This window comes from Lepisosteus oculatus, chromosome 8 (genome assembly GCF_040954835.1).
Source record: "Lepisosteus oculatus isolate fLepOcu1 chromosome 8, fLepOcu1.hap2, whole genome shotgun sequence".
Taxonomy (NCBI): Eukaryota; Metazoa; Chordata; class Actinopteri; order Semionotiformes; family Lepisosteidae; genus Lepisosteus; species Lepisosteus oculatus.
The window spans coordinates 51,812,198-51,829,335 of NC_090703.1; positions in this window are offsets into that span (position 1 = coordinate 51,812,198).

The following is a 17,138-nucleotide window of genomic DNA, read 5'->3' on the forward strand; positions in this document are numbered from 1 at the left end:
GCCATACAATAGCCTCTATCAAACTTTCCTGCTGCAGCTCCGTGGTGCTGTACGTAGTTCTGTAATGCAGCGGTGTGATTTATGACATTGACAGTCTATGAAAATACTTTCTGTAAACCTGTTTGAAAACAAAAGCTTCCTTTGTGTTTTTACATTTTTGTGTGTTTCTGTTGAAAAAAGGAGAGGCTTTAAAAAAAGACAGTCTTGTGGCTGTGGACTGAGTACCATCCAAGATATGGCTTGTTTGTAACACGAGGTGAGGAATCCCTCTTCAGTCAAACAGCAGCCACTTCTCCTCTACTGTTTGACCCACCTCCTGTACCTTCAGTTATGGGTCACGATGGAAATGTTCAGCATGCTCTTTCTTCAGTAGTGTGAATCTAATTTGTGTTTTTCAGATATCAGTTGTATATTTTTTTTCTAATTACCATTCAACGTACATACATTCAGATGAGTGGGTAATTGTCCCACTGGATGCAAGGACAAACGCCCCATGTGAACATCAGCCAGCATATGTTCCATTTAGCGTACCATCTGGAAACCAGTCTCAATTACTGCAATCTGCCACCAGGTGGTGCTGTGCTTTTGGTACAACTCACATCGGAACTACACAGGTAAATATTGTTTGGAAAACAAAAATCAAGATTATTGCATACACGCTGCTAAATGCAATCTTCCACTCTACAGACCTGCACATTAAAGGCACAAGAATTTATTCAAATCTGAATTCCTGCTTTAGTAAATTGAGGAGAGTGCAAGATCAACACTAAACTATAATACAGTAGGCAGTGAGCTGATGAAATGGTTTAAGCATCTTTAGTCTTACTGTCTCACTCCTGAATGTTTTCTATGATGGATGAGAAAATCTTCGAGAGATGAAATCCTACAGACCCATTGAGCAAAACGGCAGCTACGGGTTTCTGTCAGTCCAAGACTTACTTGTATTTTCATAGAAATTATTTATATGAAATAATTTCTATTTCGGGTAACTGTGTCAAAAGATGCTCCTATTAAAGTCATGTTCTTTCTAGACAGTGACCATAAAGGTTACTACTACAGGAAGTTCAAACTTACAATTATATCTTTGCGGACATTTTGTTGATTTTCATTGTGTTTTAAACTTTATTTTATCTCTTAATCTTATTCTTTTTCAGAAAGCCTAATTTTTTAACTATACCATTAATTCACTGTGCTTTGTAACCAGTAGGACACCTTCTTCTGAAAGGAGGTTGTTTTTGCATTTCATTAAGTCAGTAATAAAGGGAAGCTTGCTTATGCAGATCAGAGAATTATAAGAGATGACTACATTATAATGTGCCACATCAAGCAAATAAAATGCAAGAAAGGTACAGAGTTCAAGCAGGGAGTAAGGTGTCAGAAAAGAGAGACATCACTTCAATGGCACAGTGGGATTTTCTTAAGCCTTGTACTCTCTGTTCGCTTAAATTAGACTGTGCTCGCTCTGATCACTCACACTTCTGATCAGAGCTGATTAGTGTTTAAGTACAAACATTTAAAGTGAGGATTAAAGCTGTCAGGGAATGTTTCAACCTTCACCTGGCATAGGGGACACAGTCGGGCAGCTTCTCGGGCAGCTGTAACTTCTGCTGTGGCTCTGCAGGTGACTGTCCTCACATGCTTTTTAAAAACACTCATGGACAGACCGAACCCTGCAGGTGAGGCAAGACCTCCACTTTTTTAAATCCATCTTCTTCCTGTTAACGTTCCTGTCTAGAAACGGGGTCACCACTGCATATAAACTGAAATGATTTCAAGGCACATGACCCATGACAGTACTCTCACCCTACCGTGCCTCTTTACAGGACCCATGAGCCGTAGTGCTATTGAGTGGAAAATGACCCCAGGAGCTTGTATTTCAGTAACGAAGAACACAGAAGGTACGCAGAAAGCACTTTCTTTGAAAGGATGCATTGCATAAATAACCTTTTTAATAGTTACATTTGTAGCAGCCTTTAATTAACAAAAAACTTAATCGTGTGTAGTGTTTCTGCTAAGCGCAGTAATGTCTCTTTTCTGTAATGCCTACCAAACCTTTATGTACAGTATGAGGAGGCGTTTTAACATCCTGTCCTATCGGAGTCCACACTCGGGTGGATTATGAAGAGTCGTGAGATTTGATTTACACAAGAGCTGTCAGTCATAACCCTGCTCTGTTTCTCACACAAACTGCTCTGGAGATGATCTAGATCTTTAGGGATCACATACTGTATTGCACAATGATGATCTGTCTTTGTTAGTCTAATATGCTGGAACATTATTATGGCCTTTGTTTCCATTAGTGCATGAAGGCAGTTTGTCACTACGATTACTGTTACCCATTCTCATGCTCCCTTTCTCTCTTAACCTTCATCCCCTGATCTCGCTCTCTCCTTCATTTCCCCACACAGCTGAAGGAACTCCACTGCTGGAGCACTGTTATCTCCTATCCTATTTCTGCACAGAATTAACCTCTACCTGTTCGTGATTATCCTGTTTCGTAGTGCCAGTGTTTCCCAAATGGGTTTATGGGTCTCTGCTTTTGCTGCTGCACATTTCGAGATGCACCAGAGGACAGAACCTAAAGTTTTAAAGCTAAAGAGTGAGCAAGCAGACTACTGTGCATTGTGTTAAACTCTTTGAATTTGGTGTCCTTAACAGTCATTGAGGAGTTTTGATGCCTTTAAATGTGCTAATTGTTGGACATAAGCATTTTTAACTAAAGTGAATCTCTTCAGTTGCTTTTGCTGGATGCGATAGCCTCTTTGTCCCAGGCAAAGATTAACATGTTCTATTTGTCTGCTACATTGTGATGACCTGCTCACACAGCAGACAAAAGGCCCCATTTGTCCAAACCTGAGAGATTTGAATGTGTGTAAACTGCATACAAGCTAAAGAGGCATTCATTTTGTTTTTATTTTTTCCTTTTCCATAACCTTTTTCTGACTGTGGAACAAAGGCCTTATTAGGAGGAGCGAAGCCCTGAAGACTGAGCGGTGCTGGTGGCAGGGGGATTAAGGTAATGGTACAGAGAAAGACAGTAAGTGACTGAACGCCTGCAAAAGCCTCTCTCTCTTTGACACAGTAATGAAATTGAATTATAAAAGAATCTTAATCTGGTCTGTGAATTACAGTCTGAGTACCTCCTTGCATTTAAATGGAGATGTTTTGTGAAGCCCCAGCTCCCTGTTTTACTGGATTTTACCATTTACTAAGTTTGATATTTTTTCTTCCTTAACCATTTTAGTCTTCAATGCTAAAAATGTGAAATCTGTATTTTAGCAAGGGGGTGACATTAACAGTTTACATACTATTGCTCAACTATGCTACTACTTATTCATTTATTTAAGGGGAGATGACAGATGAGAAATATTATTGTTGTTTACAATAATGACCTTGAGACCCATTTATACAGTAGGATTTTCACTGGCGCTATCTGAGTAATCTTGCGCAAGAGCAAAGCAGGAGAACAGCTTTGGGCTGGTGTTTTTTTAACTGCAAACATTGTGCGGGTGTTTTAAACCTTACAGCTCTATGTATGTGTGTCTGTGGTCTTGGACATGCCTGTTTTTAATATGTCATAAGAACACACCTAAGGGGCTGTCACGGTGGAGAATGAGGGCATAGGGTGTGTCTGGGAAATGGCACACTCATTTAGATGTTTGGTGTTGGACACCAGCCCAAAGCAAAACAGAAAACAAAAGCCTCAGCTCCATTTTGAGCTCCTTAACTAACCTTTTCAAGCCTTAACTATTATCTGGTTAGCTCAGCTGCTGATTGGCTTCAAAACAAACAACTTCTTATTCCAGTCCCTCTCCAAGACCCTTTACAAAAGCACAGGTCTCTCTCTCTCTCTCTGAGACTTACGCAAATGTTTTTCAAAGAATTTCAGACTCACTGTTTTGCTGTGCCTTTTAAAGTCAGCTTTCCAATAGTCTTGGTCAGGTCACTGGCCATAACATTTCATTCCTCTAGAGGTTTCTTGGGACAGTTGTCCAGACAAGGCTGCTATCTTCTTTGGATGACCATACCTAATTAGTTTATATATGCTACTGTGTATACAATATATGAAAGTTTATTTTTTTCAGTTCTAATTCTCTTCTATGCAGTCTGTAAAAATAGTAGTTATTTAAATCTGTTGATCACAACAGAGTAATCCTTTTTGTTTGGATAGCATTTCTTTTTTACTTTGAAGGCAAAAAGAGTTTTTTTTGAAGGAGTACTGAAGCATGTTTGATATCTATAAAGTACCAAAGGTTAACTGAACTGTAAGAACACGTAAATGACAGTCAACCACAAAGGGAGTAAGAACCTAGAAAAATGCACAAACCTGGAGATAAAGAACAACCTTAAATAGAGCTCATGAAACTATTCAATAAAAAATGTGAATGACTGTAATAAACATGCAAGTAGAACCACAATTTCTGAAGAGACATAAGGCGTAAACTTTTGTTCTGCCTTGTCTCAGAAGAGTCAGACTGGTCTGGTCTCTCTAGGCAGTGAGTTCAGACATTCAGAGATCTCCCTTAGGAGGAGCAACATGAGACCAGAGTGAACTGATTTAATCTGAAGGGAAGGAAAGGTATGAGTCTTTTGCCATTACACGTTATTTTAACCTGGGAGTACAGGACATCCCTTTGAGCCTGAAAACGTACCTGGTTGCTCTTCTCTGGACCTCTCTCTGGAATATATGTTTCAATGTGACATCCTTTGATTTAAATTATACAGGAACTGTCTTAGCATTTGATTGCCTTTTTATTGCTTCACTAAATAATATAAACAATGAAAATGATGTGTCAGCATAAACACCAAAGCCTTTTTCATATGTAGCTTCTTATATTCTTATATTTATAGTTTTTTTCTGCTACCTGTATGTAACACACAACACCTGTCTATTAATGTCATATGTCAGTTATTTGCCCAGTCTTACATTTTGTCAGTCATCTTCAGTTTCCTTTACAGTATTTACAATGTTTCACTAATCCTCTTATTTTGCTAGCATTTTCAAACATGACTAGTTTACCACAATGCCACAATAAAGACCAAAGAGCAGTGGTGCTAGGACAGATGTCTATTCTTTGTTTTCTATCTATTAACCAGATCTCGAAAACATGCATAAACAGTAGCTTGTAGTCTATTGCATGCAATAGGAAAGCTAAGCTTTTACGAAGATCTTCATCAAAAGCTTCTTGAAATTCTAAATATACAATATTGTTTCCTCTGCTTGTATTCTATCCAGTGGTTACTTGCACAAAGCCCTCCAAAAAGTCCATCAAAAACAACTAATCAAAAATTATCTTTCTAAATCCATGTTGACTATCCCAGAAAATCCTATTACCATGAAGTTGGTAATAATAAAGTTGATATTACAATAGTGGTCTGTAACACATACTTGGTTTTGTTCATTCACCCTTTTAATGAATGGGCACTACTTTTATCTCTGACTCGAGAGACTTGCTGGACTTGAGAGACTTGTGATTGCTGGAAGAGGTTCTTAAAACATTTTTAATACAATTGGAGAATATCATCAGGCCCTGAACAGGTACTGTTTCTCAAGTGTTTCTAGTACCTGAAGGACGTCTATGCTAATTTCATTTAACACGGAACTTTTCCTTGTGCCTGAAGCTTTTTAGTTTTCTTTCTTGATGAACACGTGAGTGAAGAATTCGAAACATCAGATGTTTAGCTTTTATTGTATAAAAGATCCCAATTTCTTTGTTTTATAGTAATTTACTGTTTTTTTTCTGAGACACTTTGCTTTACAGCTATTTCCTGTTTTAATACTTAGGAACCTTTTAATATGTACTTTAGCCAAATCTCTCTTGACTTTTCTAATGTTTTAGCTGTGTCTGCAGGTCATTACACTCCTTGTGTTTTTGTCCACTTCAGCTTTTACCATAAGGTACAATGGTTTCTAGCCTGTAATTCACTTACTCTTAGGAATCTGTTCTGTGCTTCAGGCAGAGTCTCCTTAAATTGTTGCAATCCATTCTCTACTGATCCCCAGTCTATCCTGTCCCATTCTACTGCTCTTAAACTTCCTAGTTCTTTCCTATGGACTCTCCATGTACTCTTTCCAAGCAGACTTCAAATAATACTATATTACGATCGGATTTCTCTAACGACTCTCTCATGTCTGTTTTCCTCACTCTATCTTTGATTGTTTGAAAGCACTAGATCAATACAGGCATTCCCTCTAGCAGGTGTACTGGCATACTGAGAAAGGAAACAATTGTTGGCTCTACCTACTATTTCAGTTTCAATTGCTGACATCCCTGATGGGTTTTCCCAATCAGTGTAAGGAAAATTAAAGTCTTAGATCTATTTGATCAGTTTTCAATGGGCTCATGGTTATTAGCCTAGTTCAAGATGTACTGTAATATGAACAAATAAAATTCTATCTAACTTCATACCAGAGTCAGATAACTCATTTTATTGTCCCCATTCTTCAGTTTTCTGGAGTCCTTAACCATGGCTTTCAATTGGAGAATTGGCAAAAATTGGGTTATGCCTTTTTCATTTGATTCAATCAAAGGAAAAATTTCAGGTCTTAATCATAGTACAGAATCTGTCTGGTAGCCAGGGCAGCCAGGACACAACAGTGGTGATGTGTTCTGTCTATTTGGTGCTATTTAAAATCCAATAGCTTAACTGGCTTTTTTAATTCCAATTATTATTATTTCTAAACATATTTAGGCTTGCTCCTCAGCCAGGTGTTCTATGAAGAGTACAATGAAGATTGATTTTGCTTGCGGATCTCCAAAATCTCTTGACAGATGCTGTGTGTGTCTGCTAGCAATAAATTATCATGAAGCCTTCCGACAGGCTAGTGATGAAATCGTCTTTTTTATATAATTCGTTAAAAGTTTTCATGGTTAAGACGAGCCCCTGGAGAAGCAGTGTCTCATTTGCAGAGGGGTCCCCAGAGGGATGGAGCTCGTTATGTGTCACGTTAAACATGCACCTAAATCATCCTATTATTAGAACATAAAAGGAAGCCTCCATATAAGCTTAGCCTCCAAGTGTACTAATAACAATAGCATTGCTGGCATGATATTCGATTAAACTCATCGGAGTCTCTTTCGATTAATAAGAATGCCCTTGTTTTCATGAACACTCCACATACACTGTTTGCTTCATCAAAAGTCCATGAAAAATGTCCATACTTTAATCTCTTAATTTTTTTAAGAGGGGCGGAATGTGGCACAGTGTTCAGCTTTGCTCTCCCTCAGTGCTGGGGCTCTGAGTTTAATTCCTGGGGTGCTGCCTGTGTGGATTTTGAATGTTCTTCTTGTGTTTGCGTGGGGTTTCCTTCGGATGCTGTAGTTTTCTCCCACAGTCCAAAGACATGGGAGGTTAATGGGGTTTAAGGAAAATGGTCCTGGAGTGAGTGTGTGCATGTCTGCGTCTGTGTGCCCTGAAACGGACTGGCGTCCCGTCCAGGGTGTATCCTGCCTTCCCTCTGTTGCTTGCCGGGATAGGCTCCGGCTCCCCCGCAACCCTGTGTTGGAAAAAAGGGGAAAAAAACAGGGAATGTAGAGGGATTCAACTGTAGTTTAATACATTGTAAATTAAGATTTATGTCTAATCTACAAAAAAGACCTGCTTTATTCAAGTGTTATGCCAATTTAAATGAAATGTGAAAAACAACGCTAACTTGTTTCTAAGTTAGAAACTTTCCTTAAGAAGGTATTACTTTCTTTTGCATGCATTGATTTCATTGCATAATTTAATTTAATATCATTCCGAAACACTCTTTCTCTGGTCTTCTGTGAAAACTGGCATTCCTGCTATCAGGTGAGTTATGCAGTCCCTTAATTTGGAATGGTGTGGAAATACAGATCACAGATACAGGCCACGATTTCTTGGCAGACCAGTACTGGTGCCCCTTGCTTAAGACTGCTCTTTGCTGTGTAGAATGCATAGGATTCTGGGCTGATGTGACAAGTGGGAATTGTCTGAGTTGGTAACTTTAAATGCCTGGTTTTAATAATGTTTTAACATGACTTGTACAATTTAAAACTTTATTAATTTTTTTTTAAGACAACTGTTGATATTTGTGTGTGCTGAGACATTTTAAGACCACGGTAATTTGATTGCACCAGCTTACCTTGAGACTTGCACAGTAGTTATTTTACATTTGAGCTCTGATTACATCCTGTACTATATCACTCACTTGGCCTTGCAGTTGTGGATTGGTTCAGCTGGGTTGAAAATAGACTGTGCTATCCAACATTTATGCAGAAATCTCTCTCTAAACGAAGTCAGGAGAAAACAATATTTAAAAAGACTCAAAGTCTGCTTAATCTTGATGGAGGTGTGGGTGAGGTTAATACAGTTAGTCTGGATATATGAGAATGCTGGAGACGCGATCACAGTCCTGCGGGCTTGTAAATTGATTCTCCTTCAGCAGATTTGTGGAGGAAAGCTGATGATATAGTGAGCTCTATTTGAGAGGAATGTGCACCATCCAGTTGATTTTCTAATGGTAATCAACCAAAAGCTTAATGCATTCCCTCGTGGTAGACACATGTACACCATTACATTGTTGATGGAAGATATAGCAAATTCATGCAATTAAGAATAATAAAAATAAGCACTTTCACTTTTTATATTATGTTCCTTAGCAGCTAGAGTATGTCTTACTAAATGAGTAATTATCAGAAACAGTGGGCTGTGTATGTGGAAAATTCTCGAGGGTTATAAAAAAGGGAATGTACTAGGAAAACCAGATGATGCCTGCTAATAGTTTCCCAAGAGAAGGGTAATGAAGTTTTAAGCCTTTTCCTGGAGCTGATAGGAAAATTGTTTAGGCATTTTCCTGAAGTTCCACTATCTTCATGAACACAAGTCTTCCAGGGTTTCAAGTAAACTTCCTGGACTCTCACATTTAAGAGTAAAGATACTGTGGAGTTGACAGCAAGACATAATCTAAAATTATAATATATTGTCATTTGTGTAGAACTTGTGGAGATGCAGGTCATGTTGTCTAATTACGATGCCCACATATCGTGTGAGTATTGCTGACTACTTGAACTTAAGTAGAGGCCATTGGGCTGGGCTTGATTCAATCATCTACTGGGCCAGATGTCACGATTATAGTTCCTCCTCCCTAAGGGTGCTCCGGCCCTCACTTCAGACTTGATTATGTACACCTGACCCCTGTTCCCAGTTCACTTTAAAAGCCAGGCACTGATGTTCATCCGGGCTCTGCATCTGATTTCTGTATCGTGCGAGTCTGGGACCTGGAAGCGCCTGGTCCCGTTAAGGTTTTAATCTCTGTTCCCGTTCCCTTACCGCCGGTTCCGACCCGGTTCATGTTTTTAATTCCTTGTTGGATGGATCACCTGGCTATGGACTTATTCTTGTGTTTTTGGATTCCCTCTCTGGATTATTTTTGGATTGTTTGCCTCGGCCATACCTCCCCCGTGCACCAGCGCACCTTGGACACCTTTTGTCACCTCTGCGGGTCTTTCTCCTCACACTAAGGCAGGGCAGAAGCTGTTGGTGTGACAGTTCCTCTGAGTCTGGCCTGACCCCCAGACCTCCAGGTCATATGCCTTGCTTTGCAAATGATTGTGATCAGTTGTATCAGACAAACGTCATGGAAGGTTTAATGATATCATACCCAACAGCACTCATTTAATTGGTGTACCAGAGCATATTCCACACATTGTCTGTCACCCGGCTGTACATGGGAGAAAATATGAATTCAGTAGCCTAAATACTTCTGGATTTAGAACTAGAACTGCATCATTTGAATTGCAAATCTACCAGTTTAATAATACTTTTCCCAATGGTATTTTGTTGGGACTGTAATGATTTGCCCTATCAGTTTCCCTGTCTCCTCTTGGAGTATCTCCATATTCCTTAAGGCTAGAAACATTATGCTCATCTATACAGGAAACCATTTCTACCTTCCTGTAGGAATATTTTATATTCCGGTCCTCAGCTTCTCTCAAAAGTTTTCTTGAGTCGGATTTAAAGCATTGCCTGTTGAGTCCTTGGCTTAATAGCCCTTGTCTTATTTAAGCATGGCATGCTACTTCAGATATGAATTGCAGATGCCCTTTAGCTTGACAGAGGAGCTGAAAGATATCTAATGAGCCCTTCAGATTTTACTGCTAAACCTACCGTAAAACACCCGGTGCACATGAGACTACAGCCCACTAATGGGAATTCGACCGATTAAAATTTAGGCTTAATAGACTAAGTCTAAAAAAGTAGCATTTATGCGGTTTGATTCATAAATAAATAAGGGATTAGCATTTTTTAGCAGAGTTAGATTAAGCTGAGATTCTGATCTGGAGTTAAAAGAGCCGCATTAAGTGTATAAAATTTGCATTTTCTTCCTTTGTTCACAGACGCTGTTATGCATTCTTAACACTGCAGCTATTCTGTTGAAGGTTGCAAATATTCTTGTCCTAATTCATTACCATCAGAAAAACGGAACCGAGTACAACATATTCAATTCTATTACACTAAAGAGTGACAAATAGGGCTCTGAATCAACCTTCACGCCAGCGTTTCTTGGCCCTTTTTAGCCCTTTTCAACACATTTTAGCTGGATTGCATGTGTGTAGGTACACACATTACCCCTGCTGGAATTTGACACACTGATTTCAATCCATCTCCGTCCTGGACCGGGCAAGGGGTTTAAAATCAGCCCTGGGTAAGGACTGAAGATGATAATAAGCAATACAAAATGTGTTCCTTAATTTGCACAATTTACAGCTACATGTCGACAAAATACCTTAAAGAAAAACTCCTTGGTGTTGAAAACATGCATTGTCCTTATTCCTCAAAGTGAAATACTCATGACCAAAAAACGATTGACAGACCTGACTGCTTATTTGCTTTAAAGGGGAGTGGTTTAATTAAAAGCGATAGTGAAATTGAACCTAAGAACTTTAGGCTGGATGTGCAGTTTGATGAGGAGATTTGTGCATGTTCTCCATTGTCCTTTTCCAATACAGCATACTGTGGTAATATAAGTCCCAAAAGACACAATGAAAATTTTAAATGAAATGTTATAATTTTCAACACCTGTCAGATGTAAAGGGTTTTTGCTTCCAGTCTTCTCTCTTGACTCCTGTTCCAGTCCTGTGAAGAGGGACAGCAGTGAGTCTGGCTGCAACTGTGTGACAGACTGCAGAGCCAATCGCTGCACCTCGATGAGCTTATTCTAAGGTATAGGTCTGCTATATCACTGCTGCAAAGAATTAGATTAAATAGGCAGAGATTATTTATACAAAACTTCAGATTCATAATTGATTTAGTTTTAAATACATCTAAATATATTTAAATTCTAGATCATTAAATTTTCCCTCCTGATTGCAATGTTTTTTAAAAAAAATGCACTTTTAAAAAGGTAATGTTTCTTTATTGTGGCACATTGTCTAGTGCAAGTTAAAAATAAAGTTGAGATGGCATACTCCTGGGAATACATGTCATTTAAAGTTGTTTTGCACAGCATTGCATGCTCATCACCCTGGCTACATATTCTCTTCAGGGAAGCTTTTGGAAGTATTGGAAGGTTTGCAAAGATGGCCTAGTCAAAAGGCATTAACTGACAAAAGTTCACATTGTTGCATCTAAGCCTCATTAGAGATGTGTCTTAGGATACCCAATTATAAAATAGTAATTGAGCTCATGTTTGCTGATTTCTTGTTAGCCCTCTTAAAGGTTGGATAAGGTCAACTTAAAATGAATAAAAAATGCATTGCACCCAACTCCCTGAAGTATACTTACAGCACTCCCTTTTTGGAGAGCCTGCTGAGCCCCTGCCAGTGCCTGCTAACGTACTGGTAAGTGCAGCAGTGTGGCAAAGCTGTCTGGGAATGTGAATTTCTAAGGTTATCATGTTGTGGACTTGCAGAACAATTGGATCTCCAGCGCATTTACGCCGTGAAAAACAAAGTAAACTCCAGCCTGCAGCTGACCAGATTGCCAGTGCTGACACTATGTGAAGCCTGCACAAAGCCTTAGTCAATATTAATGACTCTGCAGGCTCAGGTATTCATGGGACCAATATACATTCAGGATGGAACACATGAGCTAATGATCTCCCTTGGGAAAAACAAAAATGTTCAGGTATTGTCTGCTGGAAAAGAATGAAGCAGATGGGTTTCATTGATGCCCTGGTGTGATTCAGACATTGATAATGGCAGTTCGATTAAGAAGACAGTAGGATTTCAGGATTTCTTTTAGCACCCTGATGAATGGACATAACCTGTTTTTCCAATTTTTGGAAATGTATGAAACATGGTGGGACAAGGTGTGTGTGGTGGGGGGGTTGATTTTGGGACTTATTGTTATTATGTGGGTCAGCAACAGATGATCTCATTGGGACTTACTGGAAAGTTATATCAGATCAGTAATTAATATACTTTATAACCTTCCTAGAGAAAGTCCATTGTAATACGTCAAAGTGCAACTTTTTCTTTGACTCTGTAATGCAAACACACTAAACGTCTGTCCTTTGATGTGCTAAACACATATCTAATTTATAAATGCTACATCTCACTAGTCATGAAATTTTAACATTCAGATGTGTTTAGAACAACTTGTTGTAATAATAACCCCCCTACCAGTAGATGAGGCATGTCTGAAACTAAAGACAAAAAGTGTGATGCTACTGGCATAAACAAATTACTTCGATATAGATAAAGTAACAGCCAAATAGAAAAGTCAAGCTCTCAGAATGATTTATATTATCGGAGCACATATAATTTCAACATTATTACAATGTCATTGTCTTTCAGGCAGGCTCTCCAACAGTGCCATTATTGATGGAAATGAAGTTACACAAGTTTTCCACTCAATCTGCAATTATGCACAATCATCTCTCAATTAGATCTATCCTGTTTTATTACAACTGTCTCAGACAATTTAGGGCTCTGCTTGAGACATTTCCGTTGCCTCCATTATGAATTGAGACACAATTATGTGTGGTCTCATTATTAAATAAGTATGGGATGTAAGATGCAGACAGAGGTTCTAAACTGGAATGTAACAGACGCCATTCCCATTAAAGCAAAGCATTAACAACAAAAAAATAAAAGCCAAAGATCTGTTTTAATTTATGTTAACATTGCCACCCTCTTTACACAACCTGTACTGAATAGATAACTGCAAAATGAAAGGTAAAGGATGATATTTTTAATACGTGGGTCACAAATGAGCTGTAGTTTGCATTCATAAACAACTAATGGATCAAAATGCAATAGAATATGAAAGTCTAATCATTAATGGTACTTATGGATACCTTTATGACTGGATGTAGGCAGTTAGCAATTATGCATTTTGTCCAGTCTACTGTATCTGAGAGCAGTATGAAGAGCATTAATGAACAGACAGCTCAGAGCCAAGGCAATGCTAATTTATGCCACTGGCTATCAGCAATATGATCTATCAGTATAATATTTAGAAGAATGCACGGAAGAGAAATTCATCAATTTTGCTTCTTAGTGTGGAACAAGAAAATGATTTCTGGGCATGGTGATATGGTACAAGTTTATTTTAGGGTGCAATCAAGGCAACAAATGGGTAAAATTTGTTGAATGAGGTTGTTTGGTCTTGTTAATTAACTGCAAAAATACCAGGTGAGAGGGAAAGCAGCTCCTTCCAAACTACCACCTGCCTTGCAGATTTAATTTGTCATGTCTCAGGTATTTAAAACATTTTTTCAAGGTTTTTAAACTAGAAAATGTTTTTGCTCTGCCTTCACTCTTACAGATTTCACACATCTAGCTTGAAGGATGGTTAGAGCTGTTGTGTTGTTGATTTAGTTTTTAAGATGATGTTTAAAGCACTCAAACTTATAGGATTTAGGAACGTATAGGAAGGTTAGGAAACTCCTTAATAACTAGAAATATTTGTAAAATTCAGTAGTGGATTGGTAAAATGGCTAAACAAGAGTAAGTTAAATCCTTCTGAAAAAACATTGCAAGCATCTGAGAGGACCACATGGCAGCACATTGCTTGAATGCAGTTTAAAGGCTTTGCTCCCTTTCAGCAATGTAAGTAGTGCCAGCTATTTTATAGTCTGAAGTGAACAAAATGTGCTGCTGTTCTTATAATTTTGTGTGCAACTACAAGTGACCTTGTGTTAGACTCCTTAAAAATTCATTTAATCTGTCTTGACATGGGCAGTGCTTTTATCAAGATCAATGATTAAGGAACAGAGTTTGCAGCAAGTTTAGTACCACAAAAAGAGAATCACAGCAAAGAAAGGCAGATCAGTCAGTCTTTATTGCACAAATCTGGCCATGTTCCCATGTCTGTGAGATCATTAAATCAAAGTGGCATGCATGGAAAATAGGAGAAAATGATGATGAGCTCTGTGCTAAATCTCTCTTTTCTAATGGTTGTTTTATGCAGAGTATTGGTTTCAAAATAGATGCTATTTTTATTTTACTTGTTCTGGACCTACTGAACTCTTGAATGGTCCTGCAGTAACTCAGAAGAAAGACATTGTAGGCAGCCCAAGAGATAGAGAGCGGTGTATTCATTTTGATACCCTTTGTCATGTGTAAAATGGAGCAATGTGAAAAGAAATTATGCAATATTTTCAAAAGTAACAAAACAAAACCCAAGTCTTGGCATCACCTCATCAGTATACTGTAGCATTTATCCACTAATGTCATGGAAAAGCTGTTTTAAATTCTAATAAGACAATGCTGTTTTAACCTTGAGTGAGGTAGTCTACTAAATCAAGATGCTTTAATAAAATCCAGTCTCTCTGGATAAAATTCAGTTATATATTAATGACCTTCAAACTGCCTGACAAGTGACTTATTATTAATGATCCAATTCCCACTCTTCTTTCTTTGGATATTTAGTGTTTTGGACACATTCTTCTCCTTTGGGGGCTGGTTTGACTAATGTTGTTGGTTGCACCACAAAATGCCCATCCACGTCGATGAACTTGATGTCTAGTTTCTTGTGTAGTGTGTTGTCACTGTTGGTTGTTTTCTTCACTGAGAATATGTACTTTCCTGGAGGGTTTTGCATGAGAGGAATGGAATGATTGCTGGTCAGTGAGTTGAAGCTGTATGCTGGCAGTTGATCAGAGGCAGCAGTTCAGGTGGGCTCTCCTAGACAATCATAATTGCTCTGCAGCATGCAGCACGATGAAAGAGAAATTGGATATTAAAATAAAAACTATGGAACTTCAGGTATCCAATATTTTGGTTTGCCACGTAGCCATAACATTATGAGGTCTTTTTTATGATATGCATGTACAGTAATTGCTACATACACTAATAAGCAGCAAAAACTGAAAAAACAAAAACTAGTAACTTGCTACCTTGTGTGCTGGTGTAAAAGGTGGATGCTGCACATTGGTGGTGGTGGAGGGGAGTCCCCATTACCTGTAAAGCGCTTTGAGTGGAGTGTCCAGAAAAGCGCTATATAAGTGTAAGCAATTATTATTATTATTATTATAAATGTAGTCTAAAAAATGTCGGCAATTAGTTATTTTTATTGGAAAAACAATCCAAAATTAAGCAACGGAAAAGTTAAATCTTAAATTAGTTTGATACATTTAATTAATTTTTTTGAACCTACATCGAAGGCACACAATTGTATGCTTCATGACTAACTTTTAAAAGCTCTTAAATACTCAGCAAGTTTAAAGTTTAACACTGTTTGCAACAGACATGGTCCTGGAAAGAGAAGTGCATGGTTTAAAGAAAGTGTCAATGAACTGTTCAGCTTGTAATAGTTAACTACAGGCCATCACTGATGTTAAATGATTCATGAACGGCACAAGTAATGGTCTACTTCATTTGTCGTAATTGAGTGTAGCTATTATGCCAACCATGGGCAGTTAATGTGGACTCTGATCAAAGACGGAACAGGGATTTGATTTGTGTCCTCATTAACTCTGGGAATGGTAGGAAGTTGGATATCTTTCTGTGTATGCAAGAGCATCAGGAAGCTGAACATCAAGGCTTCGACACACCACCATTAACATATCAGAAAGAGAAGGCAGTGCATTGTCCCACATTTGAAAACATGGATGCAATATTAATGCGAACAAAAAAACTGTTCCAGATTGGTCCCCTACATAATTTTATCATCATAGGTTTATTTTGTTTTCTGTTTGCTTTTTAACATATTAAATATGAACATGTTTGATTTCATCTTGATGGAGGTAGTTGTTATAAAACCCAGAGGGGAAAAAGACAATTGAAGTTCACCTCGAGTTTAGCCTGTGAGTAAACTTCCCGACGAGGTGGAAAGATGGGACTGGTGCCTGCTAATTATCAGGCTTCCTGCCCCTTCCCTGTCATTAGCTCTGGACAATTACTGCCTCAGAAAGGCAGCAGTAACCCACTGCTTTAATTAAGCTTATCTCGCCATTCTTCCAAAAAGGGGGAACAGCTGGAGCACCGAACAGTTCAGCCAGGGAACACATGGGTCAAATTTTCTAAACTTTCAATGTAAGTGTGTCAGGTGTTTGTGGAGCCAAACAGACACTTATTGGTTGTTGGATCGTGGCATAACTTTTCCTTTAATCCTTCCATTTTGGAAACTGGTTATTTTAAAGGTCTATGGAAGGCTGTTCTATCCCAAAGGTCATTTCTAAATTAAGGAAATTATGAAAAAGGTCGATTGCTTAGAATTAGACTGGGCAGAAAGTATTTTCTGTCCTTACATGTATGAAAAGAAAACTATTTTTAATAAAGACGGATTGCTGCACTTTGCTCCACTTTGCTCCCAGCTATATAAAGACACATTTTCATGGACCATTTCATTAATTTCTTCTCTGTTGTGCATTCATTCCTAGGTACAAACAGTTGGAATGTTTTATCATTACTAATTTATACTGATGTGTTTCCCAGGGGAATTGGGTAAAGTACATAACCTTACTCAAGCTTACAGCAAGAGTCTTCCGCTGTGGTATTAAACTCACAACCCATGGGCCAAAATCCAGAGTCCTTACTGCTGCATCACACTGTATTTCAACACCATGAAACATCAGTGTGCTTTGGGGATAAAGAAGATCAGGATAATGGAAAAACAGCAGTGCACTTTTCTCACCCTTGACTTTTGATGCAAGGAGGTTAAATTTATTCTTAAAATGCCTGCTCTGCTGTGTCTGATGTGTTTGATCATTATCTAAATAAAATAAA